The following is a 14,262-nucleotide window of genomic DNA, read 5'->3' as shown; positions in this document are numbered from 1 at the left end:
GCCCAGGCACTTATTTAACTTGCTGTGTAATGGGATCCTAAAACTTGGAGTCACCAAGCATGTCCGTGATGTCAAATATTTGGCTGTAATTAAAGCAGGAAATGGTATGAAAATGTTTAAAGCATGCAGTTCATTCTGGAGGGGATAATAGGGAATCTTGGACAACAGCAAATAAATCAGAACATGTAAATAGAAAGGCTGGCCTTATGAGCCATTTTATGCCATCAACAGGCAAGATAGGTAATCAAGGCAGACGTGGGAGAGCGTTTTAATCTTTACTACTATCATCTGTTATCAGTCTTGGTAGAAGTAAACAAGTGGACAAAATAAAGCTGAAAGCCTACCTACTCTTTCAGGAATACTTTGTACCTGACTTTGTGCACTGGAGATATAAACCAAGCAACCGGCAAAGGGTGTGGGCTGAGCTCACTTTAGAGAGAATGCGTAAATGTGCAAATAAAAAAGAAAGGATTGTCGAGCAGCAATAATTCAGCATTTTTACTGTAACAGACCATGGCCACTGATAAGCTGTATTTTCCATGATGGAAATCTTTACTCATTGCACTCACGAAGATGCTCGACCAATGGCAAGAAGCATGTTGGTATAGACACAGACGAATGAGAGGGTTTTCCAATTACTGGTTGAGCTGGCAGCTGTAGTAGACACGTTACAAAGGAACCGTGCTAAACGAAATAGTTAAAATAAGCAATGTTGTCCCTTCTGGTCACCAGAGAAAACATGTCCTCTTGGCAAGCATGTACTTTTTCTCACTTGGTTTTCCTTCCAAACTCTGCCTAACCTCTCATTCTTGGGGTCATCTCTGTTTTCCCTCAAGTAAAAGGGAAGAAAAAGCTTTTATTTTTCTTTACGGATATTTGCAGGAAAAACAAATGAGGAATGACGGTGGAAGCTTTGACAATAGTGTTCCTATTTACAGCTGGGCTCATTCTGAGCTTCGCAGGGAGGCCATGTGGAAAGAGGGTGCACGAACCAAGGCCAGGCCAGGCAAGCAGGGACCGAGAGTGGCACCTCCTTCAGTGCTATGCTGCAGATGCTCTGGCCTCAGCCTGGTCCCCCAACTTGCATGGAACTTGGGCAGCCCAGGTTCTGGTCCCACTTCTGCTGCAAACAGCTATGGGACCTCACCGAGTTGTAACTTCCTCCTCTGAAATATAGTGGTAGGGACTTGGAAGGGGCAGCTTCACAAAGGCTATGAAGATTTTTTAATTTTTTCTTTTGTATAATACCTTCCATTTTGCTGTTGAGTAGCAGTTGAAAACCCTTCGACTGAATCTTTTTAACAGCTTTTTTGAGATATAACTCACATGCCGTATATTTCACCTAAAGAGTACACTTACATGGTTTTAGTGTATTCAGAGTTATATGATCATTGCCACAACCTAATTGTATGATATTTTCATCATCCTTAAAAGGAATCACATGCACATTAGTTTTGCTTCATTCCCCTCCCTGCACACCGCGCACCCCCGCGCCCCCCCGGTTTTCCCAGCCCAAGGCTACTGCTAATCTACTTCTAGATGTGCCTATTCTGGGTATTATATATAAATGGAGTAATACAATATGTGACCTTCAGTGTCTCAGCTGCTTTCACTTAGCACAATATTTTCAGGATTTACTCATGTTACAGCACGTATCAGTACTTTCTTTCTTTTGCCAAATAATGTTCCAGCATATGGATATACCCTACTTAATCTGTTAATCAGTTGAGGTGCAGTTCCATTTTGAGGATCTCCCAAACTAATTTCCAAAGCAGCTCCACCGTTTTTGCATTCCCCCCCGCCCCAGCCATGTATGAGGATTCCAATTTCTCTACATCTTCACCAACACTAAATATTGTCTGTCTGATTATAACCATCTTTGTGGATGTGAAATGGAATCTCATTGTGGTTTAGGTGTTCATTTCCCTAATGACTGATGATGAACATTTTTTTTCATAGGCTTATTGGCTATTTGTATATCATCTTTGGAGAAATGTCTGTTCATATCCTTGCTCATTTTAAGAATTGAGTTATTTGGGGCGCCTGGGTGGCTCAGTCGTTAAGCGTCTGCCTCCGGCTCAGGTCATGATCCCAGGATCCTGGGATCAAGCCCCGCATCGGGCTCCCCGCTCAGTGGGAAGCCTGCTTCTCCCTCTCCAACTCCCCCTGCTTGTGTTCCTGCTGTCGCTCTCTCTCTGTCAAATAAATAAATAAAATCTTTAAAAAAAAAAAATTGGGTTATTTATCTTCTTATCGAGCTATGAGTTCTTTATATATTTTGGATACAAGTGCCTTATCAGATACAGGATTTGCAAGTATTTCCCCCATTCTGTGGGTAGTCTTTTTACTTTCTTGATGGCATTGTTTGCAACCCAAAGTTTTTAGTTTTATTCAAGTCCAATGATCTGTTTTTCCCTTTTGTTGCTTGTGCTTTTGGCATCCTATCTTAGGAACCATGCCTAACCCAAGGTTAGGAGGATTTACTCCTGTGTTTTCTTCTAGGGGTTTTATAGTTTTAACTCCCACATTTAGGTCTGTGAACAATTTGAGTTCATTCAGCTGAGTTTGAACTTTACAAAATGATCTGTTCTGTGGATTGGTTTTGTCCAATTTTTCAGACCGGATGTAGGGCCAGAATATAACCGCTCCAGAGATTATCCCACAGTGTACCATCTGTCAAACTACATTTATCATAGCAATCTTGCACACTGTTCCTCGGGGCAACATGAAAAGTCCTTACCGCTTTTTAACCTTTGTTTTGTTTTTATTGCCTTTAAATGCCCTTTAGGTGGTGCTATTGCATTTCCTCATTTTTCTTTCTTTTTGGCTTTGAAAAGGAAAGGGTGTGTGTTCTGCTTTGGTATGCCACATAATTTACTGGAGGAAAACATTACACCAAAGTAGAAATCTGAAATACTGCATTTAGATGACATTTACCTGATAGTCGACGTTCCCGGAGACACTTCTCCACCTCGGTGACTTTGAATGTGTGCCTTAACCATCAAGTGAGCCGGGCGGCTTCTGAGAAGTGGCGGTGCAACTAGTTAAGATCTCCATGTGGCATTAATGATGATTTCCAGCTCTTTTAACTTCCATGTGGCTAATTAAAAAGTAACTTTCAAGTGGTTGACTTCCTAAAGAGGTTTGCAAAATGCCTCTTCTGTTAGGGAACCTGTGTACAGTTTTTACATCTCATTTCCTGGATTATCTTCCCTGTGCCAACTCACAGTGTGGGACATTAGGACACGGTATGCCTTTTTTTTTTTTAACCACTTAAAAAATTCCCAGGAAGGTTTTTTTCCACTCCAACTGCCTTCCCGTTATGTTCTGCCGTCTGCCAAGCTTGCCAGAACCCAGCAGGTAGCCCACATGGTATGCGTGTCTGTGTGAGAAAGCTCCCCTGATGTGGACAAGATGTTGGTTGTAAAATGAAGCCAACATCTTGTCCACAAGTGTGCAAAAATACAGTATATCCGCAAGCCATTAAGAATGTTTAGTCAAATATGGCTCGCTAGAACGACTCTATTGTTGTAAATGTGATTCAGAGATCAGAACTTCTAAATCTAGGGAAGAGACCTCGATGGCCAGACTACCTGTTTTTCTTCGGACATTTTCCTAACACAAAATATCCTAATACTCGTGTGTTGTTTTATAAATCGGAGAGTCCCCGGGGAGGGTCCAGAAGAGATTTTCCTGTCGGCTGTTTGCTACTGTAGAGCTGCTCTGCTGGTTTTCGGGAGCGTACATTTCCGTCGCTTCTTACCTTCCCAGGGCTTGAAGTATTATTTTGGAAAAATATCTGCTTAGTAGTTATCGGTCAGCTAAATGATTGTTATCGGTGCCTTCTCTGTCTGAAACCAATTGCATGTCTATTTGACTGTGGAGTGAATGCAATCTTTATGAAACCCTCCACCACTGATTTTAGCGCATTATAAAAGGTATTTGATCCTCTTTGGCCTACTTTTACCACGAACATTTTGGGCCACATGTAAAGACAAATTGTAAGAGTGAGAATTTGAATATGTTTACTAAAAACAAACAGTGAAATTCCAAAAGTGGAAGTGTTTGAAGGGAGCATGGAACAGCCCTGCTATGTTTATCTACGCCTTGAGTTATCCTGAGTTTTGTATGTATTGTCCCGGTTGCACTGTCGGCTCCTTGAGGTGACAGACTCCAATTTGTTTTAATATCTAACCTGTGATTACCCCAGCGCCGGCCCCAAGTAGGTATCCATCAGGGTTTGTGGCATGGCATTGTACTCATAGCTCCTGGAGCAGAAGCTCTAGCCAAGAACAGACAAGAAAAGATTGTGATGACTTTTCTTTGGGCATATTACTTAGGAGTTTATTGATGAAGTTTTCCACTGTATTTCTTCTTCAAACAAAGGGTCGTCTTTGGATTTTAGCAGAAGCTCTTTTAGACAGCTGCCGCCACCCAGTCAAAATTAAGGTGTGATATGAAAGAAAGAAGGTGGAGTTTCGGTGGATGGAGATGGTATTTTATTAAAGGTGATTATTTGGTCTCTGTTCTGCTTCTGTATTCCTGCTTTTTACCAAGTTAAAAGGGAGGTGTGGGTTGCTCTTGGCCCATACCGTGCCCTGGCCTTGTTTCTGTGCCTGGGAATCCACTTACTGGCACTGTCACCCACGGGACTGGGAGGAGCTCTTCATGAGCACCAGGCAACAATACCAGCACTGACCTTTGAGTGACTATGGGAAGTGGTTGGGTAGCATAACCTCAGAATGCTGAACCAGTCAAAAATGCCGCCTTCTACTTCATGCACGTCTGGTTTATAGGCAGCCCCAAACTTACCAATGGGTTGAATTGCAAACGTCCATTGATAAATCAACCACAAAAAATAAAAAGACCCTTTCCACAGAAACAGTGCTCTACACAGTGGCCAGGGTCACGTGTTAGCCCACAAAAGCTCATCCAGCCATAGTGTAGCTGGAATTTTGTACATGCGTGATAAATGAAAAAAAAAAAAGCCAATTAATTGAATAGAAGGAGGTGATTGTTTATGTTGAGTATTATAGTCTAAGAACATTTTAATTAGAGAAGAGAGGGAAGTAAGTGGAAATACTCCTTGTACTCCAGGAGTATTAAGGAAAGGAAAAGGGACAGTGATTCTGAATAGTCCAACCTAGGAATCAGGAGGGGAAAAGAGGAAAGGAGTGAACAAAGATATAAATCTAAACATTTAAAAAAAAAAAAAAAAGTCTCTCCCCAGAGAAGTTATCTGACCTGTAAAGAACAAGAGACCATACAGGGAAGTTTTTTGAATCCTCCCCTGACTTTAACTGAATGAAGGCATTTCTTCCTAAGACTTCAGAGGCCTCCATGGTGTTCATTTCTTACACCAGAATAGGTGTAGGAGCTTTTGAAGATTTCTGTGTGTGAAGGGCACACATGAGCTTTAAAAAAAATTCTACCAAAAGATTGGATGTTTATGGCCTATCCCTTTCTTTGGTTGGTATTCACTCAAGAATTTTTCACATTTATTGTAGGCGGAAGTATGGCTTAATGGATTTTGTAGTCAGGCCCCAGTCTGAGCCCCAGATCACTACATATAGGACCTGGGTCACCATGGACATCTTGACATCCCTGAACCCACCTTCCTTTATTAGAAAATAGAAATAAGGGATGCTTGGGTGGCTCAGTTGGTTTAGCATCTGCCTTTGGCTCAGGTCGTGATCCTGGGGTCCTGGGATCGAACCCCACATCCGGCTCCCTGCTCAGTGGGGAGCCTGCTTCTCCCTCTCCTCCCTGCTCATGCTCTGTCTCACTATCTCTGTCTCTCTCAAATAAATAAAATATTTTTAAAAAAAAGAAATAATACCCACATCACAAGGTTGTGAGCATGTCCGCCCTCTTAACATTTATAAAGTGCTTCCTGGCCTGCCTGGTAAAATGCTCTGTGAATGACAGCCATCATTACCAGATCTTATAGATCTGATTTCTTATAGATCTCTGGCTTAGCCCGTTCATGTTTATACAGAATATCAAAAACATCAGCAGCATAGAGGCGCCTGGCTGGCTCAGTTGGTGGAGCATGCGACTCTTGATCTCTCAGGGTTGTGAGTTCAAGCCCTACACTGGGCATGGAGCCTACTGGAAAAACAAAAAACATCAGTAACATAAAGAAGAGTAAAAAATGTTTAATTTAGGTTAGTATATAAACTTCAAAGCTAGAAGAGAATCTTGTTTCTCAAGAGTCTACCAGCTCACGACACACTTAAATGGTTCTAAAGTCATACAGCTTACAGGCTTGCAGGAGGGCAAGTGAGGAGTCTTATTAAATATATCCTCACTGAGTTCATTTTCACATCTTGAAAGACTTCGTTTTTCATCTTTGGTCTTGATTTAGTTCTAGCTGTAGCTATTTAAAGAAAAGATGAGGGTGCTGTAGATGGATGCACATTAAAATGGTTTGGGATAAACCATGTGTGACCAAAACTTTCATTTTTAAAGTCTCTTTTTTAAAGAAAGTCTATATTTTATGCTGGGAATCAAGTTTCCTTTAGTGTTTCAGGCTGATTTCAGAGATGAATAAGAGCACACTTGCCCTCCCGTCTGCACCTGCATCATGGATGATGGGTACAATTTACATAGTGGTAGTCATCGTCAAGTACTACGTTATGATGTGGCTTGTCCAATACCAGCGTGCTTCTCAACTGTGACTGCCCATGGAGCCGACTTCAAACTGCATTCCAGCTACCCATGGGCTGACACAACCCATGCATCATTGATCCAGGGTAGAATTTTAGAACAATTAGGGAAAATTCCTTAGTTAACAAATTGCCTTGTCCCCTCCAACCCCAAATGGCCTTCCAAACCTTGGGTTTCCCTTTTCCTTTCTTATTCTCCATACCCATGTAACTCTTTTCTGTCCTTGCCCCTTTTCCCTAGGCTTGTCACTCCCTTGGCCCCTTTTTAAAACATTACAATAGCCCATTCTTTTAGTGCATCAAATGAGTTTTTTGTTTTTAAAGATTATTTGACAGAGCAAGAGAGGGAACACTAGCAGAGGGAGTGGGAGAGGGAGAAGCAGGCCTCCCGCTGAGCAGTGAGCCCGATGCAGGACTCCATCCCAGACCTGGGATCATGACCTGAGCCGAAGGCAGACGCTTAACGACTGAGCCACCCAGGCGCCCCTCAAATGAGTTTCTGCTCAGGACTCAGCCCGTGATGACTCAGGGAGAATTCTTCCCAAGTTTCATCATCATGTCCAAACCATACATCTACTGCCCAAGGCTACCTCAAATCTGTCTCGCCCCACAGCAAAGTTTATTCTCCTAATGTGATAGTCCTATGCTCTTCATTTTTAGGAAAAAAACCTTTAAAGAATGGTTTTATAATTGTTTTGTTCCTGTACACCAGGGACCAGCAAACTATGGCTTTTAAGACAAACCTGGCCCTCCCCTGTCTTTTGTAAATAAAGTTTTATTGGAATATAGCAACACCCATTCATTTAGGAATTCTCTAGGGCTCCTGTCACACTATCACGGAGGAGTTAACTAGTAATGAAGACCATTTGGCCCACAAAGTCGAAAATATGTACTATCTGGCCCTTTATAGGAGAAGTTTGCCGACCCGTGCCCTGTATCTAATCTCATTGCAGATGGCCTTCCAGAAAACAGATTTAGTACTCCACTGAGAAATTCTCCTTTGCCACAAACTTACCCAAGGGTCAGTAGCCACAGTCATTTAATCTCCTTAGGTCTGGTTTCACATTCTGTAAAGATGTGATTGTTAACACCTGCTTTGTTTTTCTGAGAGCAAAGTGATAGAACAACTTCAAATTCCTGTTCATATATATTTGGAGATTCCAAGGTGCTGGTGTTGAATGTAAGTCCACTACCCTCGTTGACTGTGGTCATATTTAGCATATACTTTTTCTCAACATTTAACATTTTCTTTTTTTTATAATTTGCTTTCAATTTATAGTAGAATATTGGGTGGAATATTTGTATTGTAGTGGTAAGATATGAACATTTTCTTAAAAGAATGTAGAACAAATATATGAATATAAATTTATGTAGAATATAAATTTATGTAGAATATAAATTTATGTAGAATATAAATTTATGTAGAACATAAATTATATGAACATTTTTTTGGTGGTAGAGCAAATATCTATATTGTGGGGTTCTTATGAAAGCATCTGAGGAAAACTATTGAGTCATGTTTTTTTCCATGAAGAAAAAATTGATATTTCCTTTAAAAAAAAAAAAACTCAAAATCAAGTTATCAAAAAGTATGTATGTGTATATGTGTGTGTGTGTGTATATATATATATATGTATTGACCTTTTTCTATCACTACAAATGTGCTTTTTTCATTAACATCAGTGTGACCACTTGTGTTCTTTCTGGGGAAAAATGGAAGGATAATGGTTGGAATGTTCCAGAGGCTACTTAGGAGGACAAATGTCAGGATTGCAATAACATTTTCTCATCTTGTTCTTCGTAGCCATTTCTTTATTATTTTCAAGTAAGATACAGTTTAATTATAATTTTATACTCAAAAAGTAATACGTGTTTATTATAGAACATGCAGAAAATACAGGAAAAAAAAACACAAAGAAGGAAAAATTCCTATAATCTCACCACCCAGAGATAACCGCTGTTGACATTTTAGTGTCTTTCCAGACCTTTTTTCATATATATTATGAGTTTTTAAAAATTGCTATTATGCTTTCTGAGAAAAAAATAATACTGCCATTTATCGAATATTTGGTTTGACTACATGTTTTGCTAACAGCTTCGTACGTTGGTCTCATTTAATCCTTAGAGCATCCCTCTGGTATGCAAGTATTATAAACTCATTTTGAGGGCGCCTGGGTGGCTCAGTCGTTGAGCGTCTGCCTTCGGCTCAGGTCATGATCCCAGGGTCCTGGGATCGAGTCCCGCAATGGGCTCCCTGCTCGGCGGGAAGCCTGCTTCTCCCTCTCCCACTCCCCCTGCTTGTGTTCCCTCTCTCGCTGTGTCTCTCTCTGTCAAATAAATAAAATCTTTAAAAAATAAATAAATAAACTCATTTTGAGAAACTTAAGACTCAGGAGGTTGAATCATTTGCCCAAGGTCACACAGCCTTCCCCTAAACTCACTCTTACACACCGTACTCTCCTGCCTACAAACTTTTGTGTCTCGTCAATAAACTAGTGTTTAAATCTGGCAAGCTAAGGAACGTCTTTGTGGTTAATGTCCTATTTAGTAAAAGCGGTTCTTCTGTAGTGCACCCTGTCCTGAGTGTTTTCATTGAAGATTCCAGAATGACCCTCACTTCCTGCTGCGATCCTGGCTGTCCTCCACATGGCTACCGGAGACCTCCCTGGCCTGACGGCCACCAGAGTTTTCCGAGTGGCTGGCACTTTTCCCTCCCCCTGCTGGCCACAGCAAACCATATGCTGGCCATCCCACAGGCCACGGGGCAGTGCCTGGCTGCCCACTGGAGCCACCCGACCCTAAATCATGGAGACTGAACCGCTAAATAAATCCTAAAACAGAAGGTAGCAGCTCCTGTGAAGGAGTCGGCCCCTAGAAGACTGTTTCCCTTGTAAGTTTTGAAGAAGAGTCCAGAGGGAGAGGTTGCTGAGAATCTTAGTTGCAAGGAAACTGAGCTGCCAGTTTAAATCAAATCTTGAACACCCCCCCACCCCCTTGCCCATGCTTCGATTTAGAGCCTTCAGGTAAACACTGTCCCTGCGCTCCTGTTGCTGACTGCCCTGTGCTCTGTTTAAAAGGCTGTAACTCAGAGATGATTAAGGAAGCTGGTTGCACAATACAGGGGAGGACATTTAGCAAAGAGCAAGGGAGAGAATTAGTGTACTTAAGAGCATACTAAATTAAAAGTTAACAAAAGCAAGATTTTAACAGTTGTTTTCTTCTGTGTTATAGAAGGTAAATCTAAAATCAACTGCAAAATTCTTTAGTGAGAGTCATAAAAAGCCTTGCCTGCAACTGGCTTTCCATTGGGAAACCTAATAAAAATTTGTTAATGCATTGTGATTGAAAATTACTATGAAAGTTAAGAATAATAAAGCAGAACCTAAATAAAGTGCTCTTAACTGTGTTTATATCTGCATTAGGGCTTAAGCTGTGCTGGCAATTACATGTTTTTACTTTTCATTGTTCAACAGTTTCAAATGTACCAGAAAATGCTGGCCAAAGACTGTTGCCTAACTGAAACCAGATAGGTCCAGACTTCCAAAAGCTACAAGAAGAAAATAAATCCCTCTATTCAAAATAACCTGAACATTTTAAGTATAGCAAACCCGTACCATTTGACACAGTTCGGTTCAAGTCTGTGTTGCTTTTCAGTAAATATATGATTCAATAAATACAAACGAACTATTCAGATAATACAGGAACATGCTGACACAAAGTTATATGACCTTATGTTGCCTACCGGCCTCGTAGATTCAATTATGATTTCACTTTATCAGTAACCTGTAACATGAGAAGTCTTCATTGTAGGTCCCTGAACACAGATTCCGGGGAAGAAACTCTTACTTCCAGCAGTGCTTCTGACTGTCTTGTAGAATACTAATTAGCATTTGGAATGATGTAAAGGGCGCTGAGGATCCCTTACGCAAATAGTACTCCCAAATCAACCATTATGAATTATTCCTTTTTGTAACCTCTCGCCATAGTTCTTTTTTAAAATGCAGATACTCTTGTGAGCGTCTTATTCCAACAAGAAATATGGATTGACGACTACGAAATAGATCCCATGGTCCCTGTCCTCGGCAGGCTTACAGCTGGGGAAACAAGAAAAAAGGCACTAAAATTTTTTTTTTTTAATTTAAGATTTTATTTATTTATTTGACAGAGAGAGGGACAGTGAGAGAGGGAACACAAGCTGGGGAGTGGGAGAGGGAGAAGCAGGCTTCCCGCCGAGCAGGGAGCCCGATGCGGGGCTCGATCCCAGGACCCTGGGATCATGACCTGAGCCGAAGGCAGACGCTTAACGACTGAGCCACCCAGGCGCCCCGGCACTAAAATTTCAATACTTGTAAAAGGCAGTGTGTGGTAGTATGATAATAAAAATACTGGAGTACATTTGTTGAGCACATATATCTGTGTGTGTGTGTGTTTGTGTGCGCTCGCATGCGTGCACACCAGACACTGTTTTAAGCACTTCACATCTATCAGCTAATGCTTACAACAGTCCTATAAGGAAGGTACTCTTGCCCCCATTTTACAATGAAGACTTAGGCACAGAGATGTTGAGTAGCTTGCCCATGCTCACACGGAGAGTAGATGGTCAAGATGGGATTCAAAAAACTGCAAAGTGGTTCTGGAGCTCATTGTCCACTTAACATGTCTCTAAAGGACCCTCATCACAGTGAGAGCTTCATCGTTCATTTCTATAGGAAATACTTTAAATAGAAGTTCAGGGGAGAGCGTGGGGGTAGGGATTCCACAAGGAATTCTCAACTGAGCGGGAGAGAGCTGCAGCTGCTGCCTCTGAGAACCTTGAGCTGTGAAGAAGAGGAAGCTGCCTCTGGCCTCCTGGTGCAGCCCCAGCTACTCATCATAGAGCCCTACTCTTTTGAGTATTGGGGGAGCAGGGGATGTTCAGGGTCAGACTTCTAGTTATTCCCCTTCTCCTGCCTCCCTCAACTTCTAGGAGCCCTTAGGGTTATCTGAATCGGTTCACAGAAAAATCCACTCAAGTCTTTGACCCTGGCAACACCAGGGAGATGAAAGGGAGAAGTATGTCCATTACAAAATGAAGATCTCCCAGGGAGACCTCCTGTTCCCCGAGAACCCACGGGTTGTGGCCTGATGCCCGAAGGAAGAGAACGAGGCTGTTGTTCCCTTTATATGAATGCCGTTGATGTGTACCCTCTTTTGGAAAACCTACTTCTTTGTTGCCTCCTGCCACCAAGCCTGGGGTCTGCTGAATCTCCAGTTCCCAGCATGGAATGGACTGGGACGATCACCAGCCTGGAGGGATCCTTGAACTTCTCCAGAAGCACTACCTGTTAGCCATTCTGTGCCTCAGTTTCCTTGTCTGTAAGATGGCTCTTATGCTTTTCTAAATTGCATCACTTTGTTGGGAGGATCATAAAATTTTCATCTGTATTGACAAAATATTTGTGGAATGCCCAGTATGGATGAGGAAATGAACAAGAGAGGACAACAAAATAGGCTGGGGTGCCGATATGGTGACATCTCAATTTTGCAAGTTAGTTGGGAGAGTACCCACATGCTGAGATTCTCTTCACATGCACAGATTATCCAAGAGCCCAGTGGTGGTTCAGTCCAGACGGTTCGCCTCCCCTTCGGATGCCAAGGGGAGAGTGAAAGCCAGGTTCTCGGCAGGTCTGTCCTGCCATCGTTCTTGACCATGCTGCTGTGGGAGGCGTGCCCTGTCCGTTGCAAGGAGACATCTTCCACTGTCAGGCCGAGCTTGCAGGTCCAGGCATGGCCCACGCCAAGGTAGAGCCCCACAAGGGACTCCAGCTGCAGCTGTTTCATCATCCTACTGTTAGCCCCAAAGCCAAGTGCTGCACCAGGAAGCTGGATATAGAGGCGCTTCTAACAGTCACATGCTGTCTCCAGACCAGCCCTACTCTCCATCTTGAGCCCGCGCCATCTGTCTGTATTCTTCCTGCCCTGGGGGTGACCTCTCTCTCCTTTTGGGACTCTTCTCACACACGCAGATGGGTTCAGTTCCTCACCAGCACAAGGTTCCACATACCGCAGGGGATTGTCCAGGCTGGCTGTGGTGAGGTTCCCGAAGTTTCTAGTACACCTTTCCTCATAACTTCCATTTTATATGTGTGTGCGGACACACATACTAAGTTATAAAGATTCAAGTGTCTACCCGAAAGAAAGACGTTCTGCAGCTAGCTGACCTTGGTAGAGGAAAGGCTACAGTGACTTTTAAGGACACCTGTGATGGCCATTTTGCTTACTTTCTACCACACACATGCACCAGAATGACCCATCCAAATGAGTATTGTCCTTCAAAGGTGTCCCACTGGGAGATGTTTGCAGGTGTATTTCAGTGAAGCTCCTGTCGCTCGAAACATGAAACATGTCCGCAGCTGTTCTTTTGGCATGGCCTTCAAAGCAACTTCAGTCCGAGAAGAGGGTTAGACTCCTAGTTAGCCCACGTTATTTGTTTTGGGTGAGTTGTGTTGTGTGCTTTTTACCCTTTAGGGGCTTTGGGGGCTGAATCCACCCGTCTTCTCCAAACTGGATTACAAAATGGCCTTTGGCTCCGCAAATGACAAAGAGTTACACCCTCAGTGATATTCCTCAGAATTCCAGGCATTTTCCAGAGTTGTTTTCAGGAGGAAGTGTAAGATATTTTGAGTAATGAAATTGCCACATAGGAGACTAAAGTACAGATGGCCGCGTAAGATGGCTGCGTGAAAGAGGCGAGCCCTATCTTTTTATATGTGCTCTGGCATTTGTCTTAAAATAGTCTGGTTACTTTATAGTTAGGCATAGCACACTGGTAAAGTGTTGTGTTTATGGGCAGTGGTGGTGTTTTGTGTTCTGAGCAGTTCTAGGTTTGTGCTTACTAAAAGTGGAACTCATTATCTTAGCCAAAAAACATGTTAGAGCAGCCTATGCAGATCTGCCCAGAGAATGCATGCAGTACCTTACTGGCTTCATAAAAATAAGAAATTTTTAATGGCATCTGTTTTTCTAGGTATGTTAATATGACAGTAGATTGAAATATGAGCCACCTTCTTGCCTGCTTCCGTTGGATGACACAGTTGCCTAAATACTCATTTAAAAAAAAAAATCACCTCCCTTCCTGGCTTGCCAAAAAGAAAAGGCTTTAGGAAGATGAAAATATACTTCACAGATGCTAATTCATCTTTATTCAGTCACTCGACTTTTGTGAGAGGTTTAAGAAATGTCTATGCTCCTACTTGTTATAGTGAAAAAAAATTCCAAACAATGGTCAATTTCTGAAATACCTAATTGTCAGACTGTTTCTGAGTTTGGCTACAGGCAAATGGTGGGCAGCATGACTGTGGACCTCGCAACGCTCTGGAAGAGCTACCTGCAGAGATAGTGGTAATGACCCAGATCAGCACACACACACACCCCCACCATCCAACAAGAAGGAGATGAAGGAGGTATGGCTTGTGTCCAAGAAGAAAGCCCATGCATACTCTTCGGGTAAATTTTAAGCAACACTTTGGACCCGAACTGATTGCTTTCTTTCTGTTTCCTTCATTAACCCTGGACTAGCCCATCCCTGCCAGATGTGTCGCATTTCAGATCTCCT

At 42.4% G+C, this 14,262-nt stretch overlaps 1 protein-coding gene across 6 annotated transcripts in view; it reads left to right on the top strand.

The window, feature by feature from the left end:
* Positions 1-14,262, top strand: part of JAZF1 (JAZF zinc finger 1) — a 325,686-nt gene that overhangs the window by 231,868 nt on the left and 79,556 nt on the right. The window lies entirely within an intron of this gene.

This window comes from Mirounga leonina, unplaced genomic scaffold (assembly GCF_011800145.1).
Source record: "Mirounga leonina isolate KUSES-001 unplaced genomic scaffold, KU_Mleo_1.0 Mir_174, whole genome shotgun sequence".
Classification (NCBI taxonomy): domain Eukaryota; kingdom Metazoa; phylum Chordata; class Mammalia; order Carnivora; family Phocidae; genus Mirounga; species Mirounga leonina.
Note: the sequence above shows the minus strand (reverse complement) of the source record. Positions and strands in the feature narration are given on the sequence as shown.